Source organism: Anas acuta, chromosome 4 (genome assembly GCF_963932015.1).
Source record: "Anas acuta chromosome 4, bAnaAcu1.1, whole genome shotgun sequence".
Lineage (NCBI taxonomy): Eukaryota > Metazoa > Chordata > Aves > Anseriformes > Anatidae > Anas > Anas acuta.
This window is the reverse complement of record NC_088982.1, coordinates 8360259-8378541: the sequence shown is the minus strand read 5'-3', so window position 1 is coordinate 8378541 and position 18283 is coordinate 8360259. Positions and strand designations below refer to the sequence as shown.

Sequence of the window (18283 nt, the reverse complement as noted above, 5' to 3'; positions counted from 1 at the left end):
ACCAGCGCGAAAAATCCCGGCCGCTGATTGGGCGCCGCCGCTGCGCTGCCCCCGGAGCGGCTGTTTCAAATCCCCCCGCACGGAGCCGCCCGCACGCGCGGCCGGGAGCAGCGCCAGCAGTGCCAGCGGTAGAAGCGGCGGCGGCGGCAGCAGCAGCAGCAGCAGCAGCGCCGGCAGCAGCAGCAGCAGCGCCGGCAGCAGCAGCAGCAGCGCGGGGCTGCGGGAGCGGCGCGCGGGCCGCCCGCCCGCTCTGACAGGGCCGGCGGCGGTGGCGGACCCAGGGGAGGGCGGGCGGGGAGGCTGAAGGCGGGAGCTGTGTGGGGCCCTCGAGGGTGTGCGTGTGTGTGGTGGGGGGGGGGGTCCCAGGTGGGCGACAGCGCGTTTTTTATCACCTTTTTCCTCATATTTTATTATATTATGTTCTTTTTTACCTCTTCATCTTTTTATTTTTTTTTTTCCCCCTCTCTCAGCCTTCTACGCGGGGGCGTCTGGTAACCGTGCCCTCCTCACCCAGCACATGTGCGCTCTTCTGAAATAAAGCCCTGATCTAAGCCAAATGTTTTGACTTTCCCCACCGCTGCACACGATCCCGAGGCTCTGGGATGGTTTGTGAGGACCGAAACGCGCCTGGCTGCGAATTACCGGGGCTGTCTTCCTCGGGAAGCAGGGCCTGGTTTATTTGTTCTCGCTCGCATCAAAATAAGTACATGTGCTTGCAATTTGCCAATTGGAAGCACAGCTATTTTTCAGGCCAAATCGTTAAATATCTGTCATGCTCTGATAGGAACAAATATTCCCATGAGCTGTCGCAGCGGGTAATGCAAAGCAGGTAACAGCAAATCCCTCTGAGCCATAAGGGGCTGAGAAAGGATTGGGGAATGTTGGCCAGGGCTAAAGGACATCGCCTGTGGGTGCTGCGAGGCCTGGCTCACCCCAAAAGGTGATCAGGAGGTAATGGAGCAGGGCAGCACCCCAGCACCATCCATCCTTGCTGTTGTCCCATTTGCTATGGAAATCCTCGAGCCACCCTGTCCAGTCCTTACTGGTAGAGGTCATGGTCTGTGGGGTCTTTGCCATGGGTTTAACGGGGGTGCAACTTCCCCCAAACAGCAGTTAACAGTCGAACAGTTTGCACTTGGTGCTAATTACTTAGTAATGAGAAACTTAATCAGGGGCTGATTAAAACTTTAATCTCAAAGTGGCTGAAGGAAATCTATCTCTAGTGATAAAGGTACTTGGACTTGTTTTTCCACCTTTCTATTTAAAAAAAAAAAAAACACATAAAGATGTTAGGAACGTGAGATTTAGCTTCTGAATGTCAGTTTTTACAGCATTAAAGAAAAATGTAGAGCTGTTACATTGTAAAATAGTTAATTTGAAATAAACATTGTGACAAATTTCTAGTTTCCATTTTTTTCAAGATCAGTTATGTGTTTACAGAAAAAGTGTTTTCTAATTAAAGATAGAGGCACTGTATCAACACAAATTAATAGACGTACAAGTATGCGGATCCTGCAGTTTTGCTACATAATGGCATATATAGGAGTGCTTTTCTTCCACAGTTGAGCAACAATGTAAGGAGAAAACAAACAAACAAACTGAAAGTATGAAGCATGTTATGTTTTCAGGGGTTCTTGCTGTTTTCTGCAGAAGATTATTTATGTAAGGAACCAGGTTAGTTACCGGTAACTGATATACTTCAAATGCACTATCTACTCTCTGCAACAAATTCTGTGCTCAGGTTTATTAACTATCTCTATGATTTTTATTTATTTTTTTTATTTCTGTCCTTACTAGTAAGGACAAGATATAAGGACTAGCATAAGATCCTCCAGATATTGCAGTTTTCATGTTTGTCTTCTCTGTCAGTTGTTTAAGATTTAAGTGGAAGGATTTTGCTATCATGGTCAAGGTGACAACAAATCTTTCTTACTCCTTTCAGCTCGTATAGATCATTGGCCTTGTCTGCGCTATTAAGATTTGCAACCACCTAATTACATCCTAATAGACCCACCATGCAAATGTACAGTGAAGCTTATGTTGGAAAGTGAAAGATGTTAACTGGAAAGGCACCGTTTCAGACTATACTTAGACATTATTGCGAATTTGTTGAAAAGCAAGGCCCTTTTAATGAGAAACTGTGTATGCAATTTTCCAACTTCAAAAACAATTGACTGTTTTCTTGAGCTCCTATCAAGATAATAAAATTCTTTTTTCCATGGCATTACCCAATGAGGTTGACTCTCTGAAAGTAGATAGTTATTTTATGTTTTTCAAAGCTGAGTTCAAAAAAGTTTTAAACTCTATTGAACAGGTGTGAACGACTGCATGTGCAGTGTAGAAGGAGGTTGTGCTAACAAGAGTCTCAGTATGTTACTTTTGAGTGATAGCCTTGAAATAATCGAAGTAAATGTCCCCTAATCTGCTTCTAGTTTCTAAATTTCCAGAACAAACCTCTTGGGAGTTTTATCCTCTTTGATAGTAATTTTGAGTTTGAAAGTATTTTTTTCAGTTTGATGTTTCTTAGGTAGCAGAACAGGTCATTGAAGCCAAATGATGTATAGCTAGAGTAGATCATAGTATTCATTTATTGAGTCATGTTTCATTTGGTATCTAAAATTTGATTGTTTTAATTTCACCTTTTATGGACATATTGTATTAACAAATAGTATCAAGATCAATATCTGTTCAACTCAAAGGAATTTAAATAAATGTAGTGTTGTGTATTGTTCTAGAAACACTTAAATGTTTTAGAGGTTATTAATTAGCTAGTAGGCGGAAGGATAATTTGCAATTAAAACACTATTTCAAGAACATTTTCACTATTTATTCAGCTATAATGGTAGGCAGTGCCCCTGACCTTAGACATATGTTATGATACATAGAAGTTCTAAGGCAGAAGGAAGGTGATTATTTTTGTTGCCATCACAGGGACCGGAGCATCTGAAAGGCTAAGTAAGGCCCACATTGTAGTCAGCATGGTTTCACTGTGTTAGTCAGAGCTCAGAAACTAATCAAATGTGTGTGGCATTATTCCATGCAACGGTGCAAAAATCTCTCCCCTGTGAGCCTGGTCAGCTCTGTTAACAAGGGGATGGGGCGTGTTTTGAGGTAACTCTCACTATGAGAAATAAGGGAGTTTTGCAGTCCCTATGCTAAAGCTTTGCCATTCTCCTGCCACAGGTCAAACATAATGGAGGGGTAGTTAGCAAGCATGCTTAATCTAATTGTAGATCTTTGTGGAAAGAACTTCATGTTTATATTTTTCTCCTGATTGCTTTCTGTTTTTTTAAGTCTTTTATTTTTGTTTCAGGTTTTCACATCAGTGTCTAGTTAGTAAATATTCTTCTGGATACAGATAATCTTGGCAGCAATGTAGAGTTGTACTGAAGTTAAGTGAGCGCAGCTGATGAGTAAATCAGATCCTCCCAACTGCACAGCCTATCCGCAGTGTTTACTGTCCTGCAGGTGAGATAAGGGATGTACTAGGCCATATAGAACCCACAAACGTAGATATTTTGTTTCACTGGCTTTTTCCACCTCTTCAGGCTAAACACTGAAGGCATTGTAGTTCTACTTCAAAACGTGAATGCACTGGGAAAGTTAATACTGCCTATTCTGTTTTGTTGTAGCACTGATGCAGAGAGATCTTCCCAGTGTTGTCCCTCATCACCATGGCTGCTCTTTCATGCTGGAAGCTGGCAGCCCATCACCTGAGCACTGGCTTCAGCCAGCAGTCCATGTTTTTTCTTAGGATTAATAGTGAGTAATGGTTATTTCCAACCTGTCTGAACCTATCCTCAGCTGTGTTAGGTGTAGATAGACAGAGCCACTGATCCTTCATTGTGTCAGTCCACGTGCCGTCAAGACTGCTAAGAAAAATCTTTATCAGCTCCTATACATTTGTTTTTGGGCAGGCAACATGCTCCATTCTGCTTAATACAAAGAAAGCAAGCTGCTGTCGTAGATTTAAGTATTAAAAACTTAATATAAACTTGTATTAACAACTTTATAAACTTTATGAAACTTCATATTTTATATTAAAACTTAATATAAACTTAAGTATAAAACTTAAAACAGCATTACAAAATACTTTAACTGTAGCATAGTAATTCTGGAATTGTAGTACTAAATGAATGCTTGGGAGCCTACAAATGCACTGGCCAATTAATCTGAATGAAAGTTCATAAAAATGGTAATTTAAAATTTCAGCATTGTGTATTAGAATTCTTTAAAATAAAGTCAAAAATGAGAAAGAACAGGCTTTTCAGACTTTTTGTATGTTTTGTAAAATCTCAGATAAAATGGAGTAATAGTATTTTTAATTGAAAGTTGATTCTTCAAGAAAAAGAAAGTAATCTGCTTAGAGAATTTCTAATGTAATTGTCCAAATGAGAGACATCCAAAGTGCAACTATACTGTATAGCTCACATACAGTTCAGAGTAAGAAATTTTAATGTCAGTGAAAATATACAGTTAAATGTGAATCTTCTTACTATGAGTTGTGCACCAATCTGTTTAGCAGGTACATTTTCAGTTAGGAAAATAATGGGATCAGATGTCACTTCTCACAAATAGTCTCTTTCTGTTTGCATCATTTATGCTAAGCAGAAGGAAGGGAAGTGTCACTGAGCGAGCAAAAGGAATGCTGAAGACATGAGGGAGTGGGTTACATCTTCAGGGGAAGGCAGAGGGCAGGAGAAAGGAAAACTGAGGATCATATCCCTGCTGTTTTCCAGTGTTGGGATGGTAAAAAACAGCTGTATACTAATTCTAAGTAGCTAACATGCTCCAGCCTAGTAAAAGGGACTTCAGTGCACTGATAAACTTGTCTATAGAAATTATGCCTCTATCTTCAGCATCGGTATGACTTACTTTAAATGTTGCTGACATTCAGAGTAAAATAAGTCTAATGTTTGTGGGAATACAAAGCTTGAGGATTTAAAACACAGTAACTCCTCCCTCTATTGACTGCATAGTATGTTATGTTTATAAACATAATCTCACTTAGAAGTATAAATACCAAAATGTGTTCATAATCATAACTATTATTTAGCATTAGAGCAAAATTACAATTTTTTGGAATATATTTGGTATTAGTCTCTAGATTTTAGCTTGTTAAGACAGAAGCTCAATTCTCAGCTTCTGAGGATCTACAACATAGGTTTTACTGTTAATTCTGTTGCATTTCAAATTATGATTTATGTTTAATCTTCACATAATTATTGTTCAGCGATAAGCGCAAAGTGCTAAGTTCTACAGCAATATAAGTCTCGAAGGCTTTCTTTCGTTTTGGCAGAGAAGTGACTATTGATATTTCCACTGTATGCCAGTGCCAAAGAATAAAGTTTGTTAAGGGTTGAATAGGCCAGATAGATAATGCTACTTCTGTTTTCAGCAGACTCTAATGCAATGTTTTATTTTGCACATATATTAATCTTTGCAGCCTCTATGCAGAATGGTGAGGGTAACTCTGTCAGTCCTAAAGGTTAATTTCATTCTTCTTTAAGGCATGCCATTATTCTGTTAACAGTAATTGCTCTTTTTTGAATGATTAATTTGATCATATGAACTGTTTCTAATTATGTTGGTGGCTGGCAATTTCCTGTACTGAGAAATTGTGGCCGTGATCATATCCCATTTACTCAGTATATATGTCTTGAGAAGAATGCTCGCTGACAGACATTTTCAGAAATATCCACTAATTTTGAGAACTGTTTGGGGAATTTATATAAGATTTCTAGCACTTGTTTTATATTGTTGTTGAGTATGTGCAAGTGTACTTCATAAGGGCTGAAGCAACTGGATTTGAGCCATAGGATGGGCAGGTTTGCAAATGAAGGCCGAACTGCTAAATTATCACCTGTCCTGTTTTTGCTGTGAAAACTGAAGGGAGTAGGATGTGTTTCTTGCACATTTAACCATGTTCTTGAGCTTGATATGCTAGCTCCTCTAAGCTATATTTGTTCGCTTCAGTTATTGTTAATGAGCCAGAGCTTACACTTTGCAAATCGGTGCAGGCGTATTATGAGACACTTGCTTGGTGAACAAGCCCTAGCAGGGAGTGAAAGGTGGCTGCTGAGCTGCCTGCGGGAGCTGTACTGCGGTTCACTGTCAGCAGCTCAACCCTAAATGCAAGAGTGATCCCACCATGGCAGTTCGTGCTCCAGCGCTGGATCTACGTCCAGTTCATCCAGTACAGAAACATCGCCCTGTTTCAGCTGCATCTACACCAGCTGAACTAAACTGTGACTCAAATTAAGACTGCACTCATCGGAGAAGAGGTGTTGGGCTTAGCCAGCATGTAGGAGGCATCCCCCATGAGTGTTCACTCACTTTGTTGTCTCACGCCGAAGCTGAGCATGGTTGTAGTACTGCTGTGCTAATAATAGCAGCATTCCCATGGACGCAAGCCATCGTGTGTTAGACACTCCTCCTCTTGCAATTGCTACAGCAACTGGGTACATGGTATCTGCTGAAGGGCTGAGGTTATGTGCATCTTCTAGGTTTGAAAATAAATTGTTTGCAGTGGTCCAAAGAAGGACATAGACTCCTGAATTCTGAGTGCCATTCAAGTGCTCAACCTGTATATCTAGGCCTCAGCTTCTTTCTTACCCCAGGAGCCTTTAGAGGGACTAGAAATGCTACTTTTGCCTTTGACTGGAAGTACGCTGCTTCCAGAATGCAGCTCATCTGAAAAACCATACTCCCGAAACAGTGATGCCTCCAGTGACCTGACAGAGGTCTTTCCAGTGCGACTAAATGCTTTGCTGCAAGATGCCAGCTTAAAGGCACGTTCTACATGTTCCTTGTTTCACGTACACTTGTAAAACACTTACATTTGACTTTTATTTGGAGTCACTCTGGCAAATGCACGTGCTTAGCGTTATGTATGCGAGTTGTCTCCTTGCAGCCCCAGTCCTCTGTGTTTTAATACAGCTGTAACCCCCACCACCTGCAGGGAGTCTGGCCTAGCACATCCTAGTCCTGCAGGACAGAATAGCTGCATGACTGTTTGTGTTCCCTGATTTGCCTGTAATGTGTCCCTGAGGATTTTTGCAGGCAGGCGGCAGACTGCCTGTGTGTCTGCTATGGATGCATGACTTATAATATGCTAGAGAACTTTACCAGCCTTCCACTGGCTACTTAAAATTGGTCTGGTGATCCCCACCCCCTGCACGAACACACACTGCCTCTCCAGCTGTATATTTCCCTCCCTGTTTGCTGTTGCCACCTCTGAGGCAGTGACATCTAATCTGTTTGTGAATCAGCTCGGGCCCTGACACGGTTTCCAGCCTGGTGTGCGAAGGTAAGCTGACTCCCTTCATGAATGGATCACGAGGTCCTGCTTCAGAGGCTCGGGCCGGGGATGGTAACACCTCCTGCTGCCCAACCACAGTTTGCTGCTGTGTGGCTGGCTGTCTTCATCTGCTTGAAGCCATTCTAAAACTAATAAATAACGAGGCATGCTCTCAGAACTTACCAGATTCCTGACTGTACAAACAGCAAATATAAATCTGAATGACACTTTGGAGGTGCTTTTTACAATGCAATATAAACATAGTGACTAAGCCTCTGGAAAGACCTAAGAGTATGCCCACGCTGGGACTGTTGCTAGGGCTGGCCCTATCTGATTTAGGAAACACCATAAAGAAGTCATTGGTTAGTGGGAAACATCTACTCAAGAGTAGTGTTTGAACAGTGCAGGTCCCAGAACAGAATTCCACTTCAATAGTGGCCAAGATTCATTTAAATATGTACTGTGGCTTGTGAGAATTAATTTCTAGGTCAGCTTAAATAATAAGTTATTCAATTCTTCCATTTCCCTTTCATGGTATTGTAGGCAAATTAATTGTATTTCAAGCATTAAATAATTTTAAAGATTTAATTTATGACCCAACTATATTTGCCTTCTAAAAACTCTCAAGGGCAGGGACTTTAAAGTCTTATATGTTTGTACGGCACCAGTACAGGAGCCCTTAGCATGTTGGTGTCCTGTAAGCAATACTGAAATATAAATGTTAAATAATGGTGTCTTCTAAAGGTATGAGCCATGTGTTCTGCAAGCTTTTGGCACACTCACGAGTGTGCACCAGGCAGACACGCACTTTGGAGTTTGAAAGATGAACCCCTTTTGAACTGTAAGCATCTCATCTCAGCGTGATTCCTAAGGAGAAAATCTTTTTCTCTTGTCCAAGCCTTTTGGATTTATGTAGGCCCTGTGGAGTTCACTGGTGGGTTTATTTGGCAGGTGGGCCTTATTAACCTGCCAGCAAGGGACTATTTGACCTGCTTAGGTTTGAACAGCTTGTAAATAAAGATTCTGTCAGGGAAGAGAGATTCTCCTGTGCTTCAGACTATTTATATCTCTTATAACTGTGGCTGTTAGAGCTTATAAAGAAACAGAAGGTCTGGGATGTGAGACAGAAAGCCCTGAGGGAGTCTTACATGTTGTATTTGGATTGCTGTGTTAATATCCTAAAATAAACACAGCATGCCAGAAAATGGGGAATACTTTTTTTTGGTAATTATTATTAATTCAAAGACCTAAATTATTGGTTATTGAATGGAGTATGGCTGAGGTTGGCTGCAGAGGACAATAAAATAACCTCTTAATTTAACACTAGCAGCTATTGGCAATCAATGGGAACCAGACATTTAATGAGCTTCATTTCCCTCTTCTTTTTTTTTTTTTTCCCCACATTGTTCTCAAGTTTCATAATTACTAGTACCAATGTTTTTACAGCTCAGGTTAATAATAAATGCAATAGGTTTGCAATAAATTGTAATCTTAATCGAAATCAAGCAGTGACTGGTACAGTCTCCATCAATGGAAAAAACTTTAATTGGGAAAAAAAAAAGTATTGTATTGAAAAGTATGTTGTGTTTCAGATATAAAAATCCTTTCAAAAAAGTCTTCTGGCCTTTCTGGTGCAGGACTGACTATAGGGTCCTCTCCAACTATCATATGTAATTTTTTTTAATGGGCATATCTATGTCAATGGAAATAATTACAATGCAAGAAAAATGTTTTATCTCATTCAGAAACCACCATCTTGGACTAGATAAGTGATGATTTCTGAGAAAGGTTTCCTTCTGCTTCAGTTGACCTACTCAGGACACCCAAATGCCACTGCAGATCAAATGTCATTGGGTTCAGCGTCTGCCAGAGTTGAGATTTTGCGTATGTATTACTTGTTTGTTCATTTGAAAGTCAATTTTGCAATATTTCTGTCTTCTGTCCTGAAAGGGCTCAATAAACGTTCTTTGATCTTAGGTTAGGTTGATCTGCTCCTTATTCAATCTCGTGATATTTTTAAATATTAACAGTCACCAGATTATAGAAAATGGGTTGAGTTTACAACCATAAGCATACTAGCTGCAAAAGTATGTAAACCAAGAGTTGCTGCTGTGGCCACAGAGAACTTGATCTCAGGGAAGGACAAGCAGGATATTACCACTGACGTGCGCTGAGGGGAGAAAGGCTTCCAAATTCTACTAAGTCACCATAACTTTGCCAGCGGAAACCACTCAGAAGAGATGCCAAGAGGGGCAACGTCCTTTCTTGTTTTGTTCAACCCCTTTTCCAAGTGGGCATCCCTTTTATGCGCTGCATCCCCTGGCTCCTGGCCCTGCAGTGAAGTGGTGCTGGCAAAGCCCTGTGCACCTGTTCCAGACGGATTAGCCGCTGGTGACAGCCCATACCCAGAATTTCCTCTGCAGATGCTAGCACCCTTCAACAAGTGAGTCAGAACCGTTTGACTGAGAGCTTTTTATAGTTGTTGAGGGTGATGCTAATCATCCTAATAAAGTCGAGTTCTTAATCTCTCATACTTAATGGTTTGCCATTGGTCAGACAACGATGCCATGATCTTCTTCGCTCCCATCCTTATTTGCTCTACCAGCACTGCAAAACACTATTAAGCTTTTATGATCATCTGTCATTATGTTGGAAAGTGAGTGTTGTCTGGTGGATAAGATGGCAGGCTGACTTCAGAATTGACTCCGCTAATGAATTCACCATAGGGAAATCTAAGACTATATTACTTCCTCTGCTGTTTTGATTTTCCTACCGATAAATACATTCATTTAAGAATTCAATAAACAACTCATACTGAAAGTCAAGCACGCCAGGACTGGTTTGCAGTACTGGGCTTTACATTAAATTTTCTAGTCCAAGGAATCAGATTTTGTCTGTATTGTATTCATATATGTTGATGTGCAGCATAAACAATTACAGTGCTAACTGCTTATAAAAATAATATGCACTTTTCTCTTTCGTCTGCTGCTAATAGGTCTTCATGTTTTAGTAGAAAATGGTTTTTGATATAAATAATTTACTTTATTGTTCATGAAAACGGTGTCCATATAGCTAAAGGGAACAAATGTCCTAAATTTAATTTCCCCAAGGTTTTTTTTTTCCTTTTCATTTTTCTTTCTACAAATACATAAAAAGAGTCAGGCACTTCCTGCTATGCCCTAAGCACAATTTTAGTTCCTGGTGTATCCACTCTAACGTATACAGGAAGGAAGGAATAATCTCTTTCAGGCTGTAGTGCTTTTGCAGTGCCTGCAGTAGCTGTAGCTCGGACTATCCATAAGCGACTAATACTGGAGGGATTGTGCAATGTTTGATCTTTGGGAGTAATAAGGAACAGGCCCATTCATAGGTGAGAATAATATGCTTGGATCAGCATTGTGCAATACACTGAAGCAGACAATGTTCCTGCATCGGGGAGACTACCATCGGCGAGAATTAACCCAAGTATTCATAGCACTCATGAAATGCAATGAATAAAAGGAATTCTTTCTGAAATAAAACCCTCCACTTTCCAGACAGGAGAAAGTAAGATCGATTAGGCACCACTTGTAAAAGGTAGAATTTGTGAACGAGGAGGATGTTAAGTGCTTCTAGAGAAGAAGGATTTGCAAGAGAAGCCTGATAAGATAAAGATTTGTCCAAAACAGGACTGGGAAGTGGCTAAGTGGGAACTGTGAGCTGAGTGTGTGGGAGGGAAAGAGGCAAGCATTCATTTCACTGCACACTAAGAACAGGAAAAAAATATGGATGGGGCGTGGGGGGGCAGATTTCTGTTTTTTAGTTTGCTTAAAATTAGGTGACATGTTGCTTTTAATTCTGTAAGATACTAAAGCTGTATTCATTTACTTGTATTGTCCAATGAAAGTTTTTGTCCCTTCTTCTCATTGTTCTCTTTATCTCTCTCAAAAGAAACCCAAGTAACAGATCCATCCTGATTCACCTCTCAATCCAATAGTTCTACTTTGGTCTAAATCCAGCCACTTTGCTTTACAGGTAGCAGCTGTTATTCTGAAGAAGCACGCTGCAGGGCCATCCTAGCTCTCACCTGCTAGCAATCAGATGGGTCCAACATACCCTCGCACCATGGAAAAGCCTTCCCCAGGTCCCTGTGCCAAGCTGATGTTAGGACAGAATAGCATAAAATAGGTTATTCAGCTGGTGAGGGAGTAAGGCAGAGCTGCCTGGTAAAGCAGTTTTTCAGCCTTTTGTGCAGTGTATCGGGAATCAGGATCTGGACGCTTCACCATAAATGAGCTGTTTACTAAACATTTCCTGCAACTTTCAGTAAACAGATTGGTTCATCCTTTTACTTATTAAGATGCTCTTATCCTTGCTATAAAAACATATGTAATCTGGAGAGATTTCTGAGTGACAGAGTGGATTTGTGAAAACATCCGCATAATGTTTTTCCACTCGCTTTCAGCCCTGTTCTTGGATTTGCTGGCTGAGACAATGTTTGGAGTGAAGTCATGTGATCAATCTGCATTTTCGTGCAGTCTTCCTGAGCTGTTGCACCACTCTTTTTCATGCTAGGTATTCTGTTGATCTACAGATCTCGGCTTTTTTTTTTTTTTTTTTTTTTTTTAAGGGTAATACATCAAAATTATACAGTGTTAAGGATTTCAGTCAGAGAGATTATGTCAGAATTAGAACATTCCCGAGTGAAGGTCATATAAATCAATCCTTCAGTTATTCCATTTTCAGTTTCATTGTAATGAACAGTACCCTGCTTGCAGTGAGAGGGCTTATGGTGCTAGAATACTGATAAGATGATATTGCATTCAGAGTACATTTTCTGCTATTGGATGAAATCTGCAATGCGATATATGACATCTGTACGAGGGTCTGTGTTGAAATGCCTTGAAATTGTCAAATTATAACATTCTAGAGATGAGCTTGCTTTGTAAAATCATTGAATCACCTTTATTGCGGAAAGAATTTAAATGATCAAAGTAATAACCAAGCTCTTGTAGTAGAAATGTAAAAGGAAAACGTATCACTCTTTCAGTGCTGGCATATTAAACAAGTTAATGGTATATTGCTGTGCCTTCCTAACACTGGGGTATAATTTTTACCTGGGTAGTAATACCTAACAATTAACACCACTTCCCATACGTTAAGTACTTGACAAATTATTTATAATAATATAGCAGCTAAGAAGCCATTTTAATTGCTTGTGGAATTGTAACACAGAAATAAGGAATTTGGGATTGGGATCAGACTGTTGGGATTTTGTGTTATGCTGCTGATTGCTCAGGTTGTTGTCTAAATTCCTCCATCATCCAGACACGCAACCTATAAATACTTGCTAATGTGTATATTGAAGCTGTGCTTGCAGGACAGTGTGAAGCAAATATTACTCCTTGATCGCACTCCTACTCACTTCACCCTGGGGAAATAGCTAAAACATGTGCATCTGCATTTATTCATTTGCTATACACAGCCCTCCACTGACATGCCAATATACCAGAGCTTGTCTGCTAGCTTATTTTCTTTTCACTGACTGCTCTTCCCACCAGCTTCTCCCTGGTTTAGCCACCTCTGATCTGTGTGTGCCTTACTCCAGCCTCCGTGCCCCCTGCCCTGCACAGACACTCAGCTGGAGGCCGCAGGAGGAGGAGGAGCTCTCCAGGGTTCTGCTTAAGCTGAGGTGCAAGCAGCTGGGAGGATCAGCATTTGGGGAGAAATACCTCCAAACTGTCCTTTGATCCAGCCAGCTGGAATCAGCTTGCAGAAGTGAGAGCTTGCCCAATGGCTAAATAGGGCAAATAGCGCACCCAAAGTGCTAAAGGCTCTCCACTGCAAGGTTAAAGATGGAAACAGTAATTTTGGCAGCTCCCCATCTACCTGCATACATCATGATGTTCTGAGCAGTGCCTTCAGTGTGCACCTTGCAGTCTTCCACGTTGTATTTCTGGAAGGATAGTTTAAGTAGACCATGGGAGGTGGGACAATGGTTGCGCTGGAGGGGACAGCAGAGTTTCAGTAACACTGTGATGTTGAGGCAGGTGGACCAGCAGCTGATGGATTCAGTTTCTGAGGATCTGTTCAGGAATGATCCCATAGTGCTGGGAACTCTGGGCAGTCCTGAAGGATGGTGGAGTGTGTTTTTTTAAATTTTTATCAGGACTTTTTAAGGAGATGACTTTAGCTTTCTGGTTGTACTGGAAATCTAACAGCATCACCATTTTATCAGCAGCTTCAACAGGGACATTGAAAGAGTCAGCCTCTCCACACTACTTGATAGATTGAGTAGGACTAAGCAGCCCGTGGAAAACGTTTGCAGAGTTTTTACACTCTTCTGAGCCTGCCGTTCTGGAGCATAAGAGCTGAGGGATGACAAGCTTAAGACAAAGCACAAGGACCAGAGAGGCTGGTGGTGATAACCATATGAAAAATAGACGAACCAGAAGGAGTGGGGAAGAGTGAAAGGAGCACAATAAGAAGTGCACCGGGATATTATGCAGCTTTTCAGGAAACAATGGCAGATGTTAAGCAGCTCATTAGAGAGGCACAAATCTCTCCAAACGGTAATACCAGATCTGGCCAACTGCAGCATGAATGTGAGCGTGGGTACACAAGCGTGGGTTGCGTGTGCCTCTGCAGTGCGGAGGCTTGAAGACAGGTTTGCCACAAGCACACGTGCACGTGAGCTGGGACACAGCAATATACAAGTAACCTTGGTGACAGAGGCAAGACTGAAACACGCATTCATAGCTCCTAGCTCTGTGCGCAGACCACTAGACTACCTTCTGTGTTTATCAGCAGCGATGAAATACAACAGCCACTGCTGCAGGCGGAGGAGGCTAATGGCAGTGACACTCTGTGCTTGCCCTATTTCTCGTACTCCTTCCCTAAGCACTCGTTGCTGGCTATGATCAGAGGTTGGATAAAGGGAAACACGCCTTTGGTCTAGCCTGGTGCAGTTGTTCTAGTTTCCATAATGCCCAGTGAAGCCCTCATCCACCCTAAATAAAGAACAGGATGTGGCACAGTAAGTTTCTTTGTTTACAATGTCTTAATAAATTCCAGAACAAATGTACTCAATTTGGAAGCAAAGGAACATTTTCTTACTGTCAGAACTACAAGCTCATCTTGAAAGCTGATAGTCATTGCTTGCTTTCTTTCCTGTATATCAATGCAAATAAAGCTCTGGAAACAAAATCTGTGAATTTCTTCTGCAGTACCTTCTCTCTGCCTTCACATCCTCTCTCAGCAGCATCTGTAATTCTTACCTTCAACAGGTTTATGAAATGTCTCAGCTGAATGAAAATGTGTTGTTACTGATAGAGGAGAAGGACTGGAATTCATCTTTTTTTTTTTTTTTTAAACAGTGAAATGGCATTAGTTATGTTGACATCTCAGTTACAAAGGGAGCAAAAACTATAATATTATTTTATCCACGTAAGGAAAGTGACACTGTTGACAATCCTGTTATGCTACATGGTGAAATTATTTTTGTATGATGCTTTCATTAAATAATGTAACCATATGGATTGCATAGATATTAGTAAGGGCACAAATTGCTCAGAAGAAATGATCGGTGATGTTAATTTTTTTCAGTTAAATTCCAGCTTATTGTCACTCAGTGATTCTTGTGTTTGCCTTAATAAAGATTCTTTTGGGGTACTAATTATTAACTTTTGAGGAGCGCCACTACCACACCAAATTGAGAAGAAGGTCAGTGCACCCAGGAATCTGGGAAAATACTTGCATTGGAGCAAAATGTCTTTCCTGTTGGTTTATTTAGACAATTCAAAGTTTTAAACAGAAAGATAGCAGATAATGATTAATATGAAGCCTGCTGCCACTGGAGTAATGTATTCTTATCAAAGCCTGACACAAAAATCTCTCCCAGCCAGATCTGTCATTTTCTATTTGGAGAATATTGGCTTGTTCATCTTGCCTTTTGAAATGTGCTTAAACAGACAAAAATTCAGAGTAGTCAGAGAAAGGAAACACCTTTGAGATTCATTTCTAATATATTTTCATTAATCTCAACGGAGCAATGGCAAGAGTATTTAGCCTATATGCTCTGCAAAGAAGAATGCAGTTCCATAGACAAAAGGCATGCTCTGGTTAAATCAATTTCTATAGCATCTTGCCTCGACATATTTGAGAGCGCTATCTTTCTCAATTAATGTCAGCTCTGCTCTGGGAATACTCTTTGGTAGTTAACTGTTGCTGTTAGAGAGCTAACTTTAGATATAACACAGCTGGCTTATGTATTTTGCTGTTAATATTTTTGGTAATGGAACAACAAATTCTAAGCAAACAACCTATTAAGCAGAATGCAGCAGAGTTTCCACCCAAATAAATCAATTTTAAGGATAAGAAAACCCAACTGTAAATTTCTTTTGACTGACTTGAGATAAAAAAAAATCAATGATAAACCTCAGGTCTTGGGGTTTCCTTTTTCCCAGATTCCCAAGTCTCTGGAGTACTGGGGTCTACACACGTGCCTCTGTGCAAACACTGACAATTTCTAGAATATTTCATTTAAAATTCATTCTTGGGCAGCTTCTTTACTTTCACTTCCACTTCTATGAAAGTCAAATAGAAAACTCTCAAACAGCCCAGCTCCTCACACAGCGCAAGAAGGGAGGAAGAGCAGACATGATGTTTAGAGAGTATCAGAAAAAAACAAAATGGATTTGAGAAAAAAAATCACAGGGCAAAGAAGAAGATGGCAATTGAAAGAAGGAGATAATGGGAAGCAAATATGAGGCAAATTTCTAACGTATGTGTCGTCATGGCTTTTTCATAGGTCACTACCCACTAGAGGGAGATGCACGGTAGTTTGTTTCCAGGCAGCTCGTGGCAGAGGTTGGACTTTGTCAAGATCTGGAGGGAGGAAGCGCTGTGGTATGAAAGCCAAAGAAGATGTGAGTTCCCTACCCCGGTACAGTTTCATGGTGCAAAGTTCTCTGTATGTTGCCAACTGGATTGAAATCCTTCCCCCTTCTGGCCTGGCTTTCATTGCACTTTTGTTCAAAAAAATCCCCGTCTCTCTTAACCTCTTTGCTCTCTTGGTGATGGCAACTCCTGGAGTGAAGGCTGGCAGCAATGCTCTGGGGCTAACTGAGCTGTCACAGCCCCCCAGCATGGGGGCAGCCATGCATGCCTGAAGCCAACTGGCTTGAGACCCACCAACGTCGACCCTTCAGTGCACCTCAGACACCTTCTTAGATGTGATTTATCCATCAGGTCCTCCGGTTTTCATTAGCTGCCCATGGGTAATCACGTGCGGTCTCTTATTCACACCTCTCTTTATTTGCAGAATGGAAAAGGCTTTTAAAAGCAGGGTCTGGTGTGTCCTTTCCTCAAGGAAAACCAAGAAGGAAAGTAGTAACAGATGCTTAGAATTGGGAACAGGGCATAGGAAAAGTAGCCTTTCCCTGGTTGTAAGAGGAATGAAAATCATTAGTTTAGGGACGTCCTGAACCAGATGTTGTAGCAGACGAGCATGTGTCAGAGACATTGTTGAGCCTACCTCCCATGAATTTGTCTGTTTTCTTTCTGAACCTATTTATTTATACTTTGGGGTTTCAGAGCATCCTGTGGCAAGAAGTTACTATGAAAATATATTTCCTTCTGTTCTTTTTAAGCCCTGCTCCCTGACAGACTGCATTAATATGGTATTACGAGCCGTGATAATAACCATCTTCTATTCACTTTCCTCCCACCTTCATTATTTTCCAGACCTCTGTGTATCTCCCTCCTGTTGCGGCACAGCGTTCAAGTCCCAGTCTGGTCCCTGTTTATGCCAGGATTTTTGAATGACATGAGGGCTTTTCAGAATTAAGCTATTAGCACTGACAACAGTCCTCTCTCTGCTCTAACCTTGCCTCTCTCCGTAAGAGCTGTTGGGTAAATAAGTACATAATGCAAACTCAGAAAAGATGCATAATTATTTCCACACACTGAAAGAAAGAAACACAGGAAGCCTGCAGTCGATAGGCCGGTGTCACAGATAGAAATGACTGGTCTAACACGCTGTGAACGAAGTCAGAGCCAAAGCAATTATCTAATGCCTGTGAACCCTCAGGGTCAACAACACTCTCTGCTACCATGCCTAGTGCCAGAAAAGTTCTCTGACAAACACCAGCCATCAAAAACACTTCTTCCTCTCGAACGCCCTGTGACTAGTTCCCCAAGTGGCCCGCGCTTACATCCCGCTCACCTTCAAATTCCATCAGAAATAGCAAAGGGCACTACTGGAGTAGTTCAACAACCTTGGTCTGAGGATTGCGAAAATCATGGCACAGCTCCGTTTGTCAGTGCCCTGATATGACCCGTAGCACAAACCAGGTGAAGGTAATTTTAAAGAAGCAGATTTGCAAAAAAAAAATCCAAATATAAGCAACACATTTACATTTCTAATCCAAAACAACAGACAGAAAGGAAAAGAAATAGGGTGCACAGGACATTTATGGACCTGGAAGAGCAGCTGGCCGGGCTCTGTAAGAAAACTAGGCACAGGTGCTGGGATTGAGCCCAGGGCCTTGATTCCCAGCTGGCACACTGAAAGAGGCTTCCAGCTCAGAGAGAGTTAGATGTCTGTTCCTTGGGAGGAGAGGCCTCGGAAAGGGGAGGAGGTTGTTCCCTTAGCATGACAAGAAAGCACTGTTGCCTGAGCCAAAGGGGAACGGAGTCTTTTTTGTTGATATCTGTTGGGTGTATTTCCTCTTTCATCTGTTGGATTAGTGATAAAAAAGGAAAACGAGAGATATGTATCGTGCCGGAGTGAGCGTGGGGCTTGTCATCCTGACTGAAAAGCAGCCTGGATGGCTTACTTTTACCTGTTGCTCAGATTAGCCCAGCGAGTCCCCCTCGCCGTACAGCACAGCTGATGAACCGCTAGATATTTGCAGCCCCCAGCTGCGCCTTCAGTTCTTACACAAAGCTCCCTCCTGAAGTTGCTTTCAGAGGAGAGTGCCCAGTTCGGGGACTTTACTTCCC

The 18283-nt window shown here is 41.5% G+C and overlaps 1 protein-coding gene and 1 long non-coding RNA gene across 3 annotated transcripts in view; one reads left to right on the top strand and one right to left on the bottom strand.

The window, feature by feature from the left end:
- NSD2 (nuclear receptor binding SET domain protein 2) overlaps window positions 1-18283 on the bottom strand; it is a 105497-nt gene that overhangs the window by 80232 nt on the left and 6982 nt on the right. The window contains exon 1 of one of the 2 annotated variants that reach the window (XM_068679685.1): window positions 17505-17637. The exons of the other annotated variant lie outside the window; for it this stretch is intronic. The gene's annotated coding sequence lies outside the window, so the exon portion shown is untranslated. Of the gene's footprint in view, window positions 1-17504; window positions 17638-18283 lie in introns of those variants that run through there. 2 annotated transcript variants of the gene reach the window in all.
- LOC137855514 (uncharacterized) lies at window positions 25-12377 on the top strand. The gene is made up of 4 exons (XR_011095777.1): window positions 25-3468; window positions 3633-3762; window positions 9046-9184; window positions 11315-12377. It is a non-coding gene; the product is annotated as an uncharacterized lncRNA (long non-coding RNA).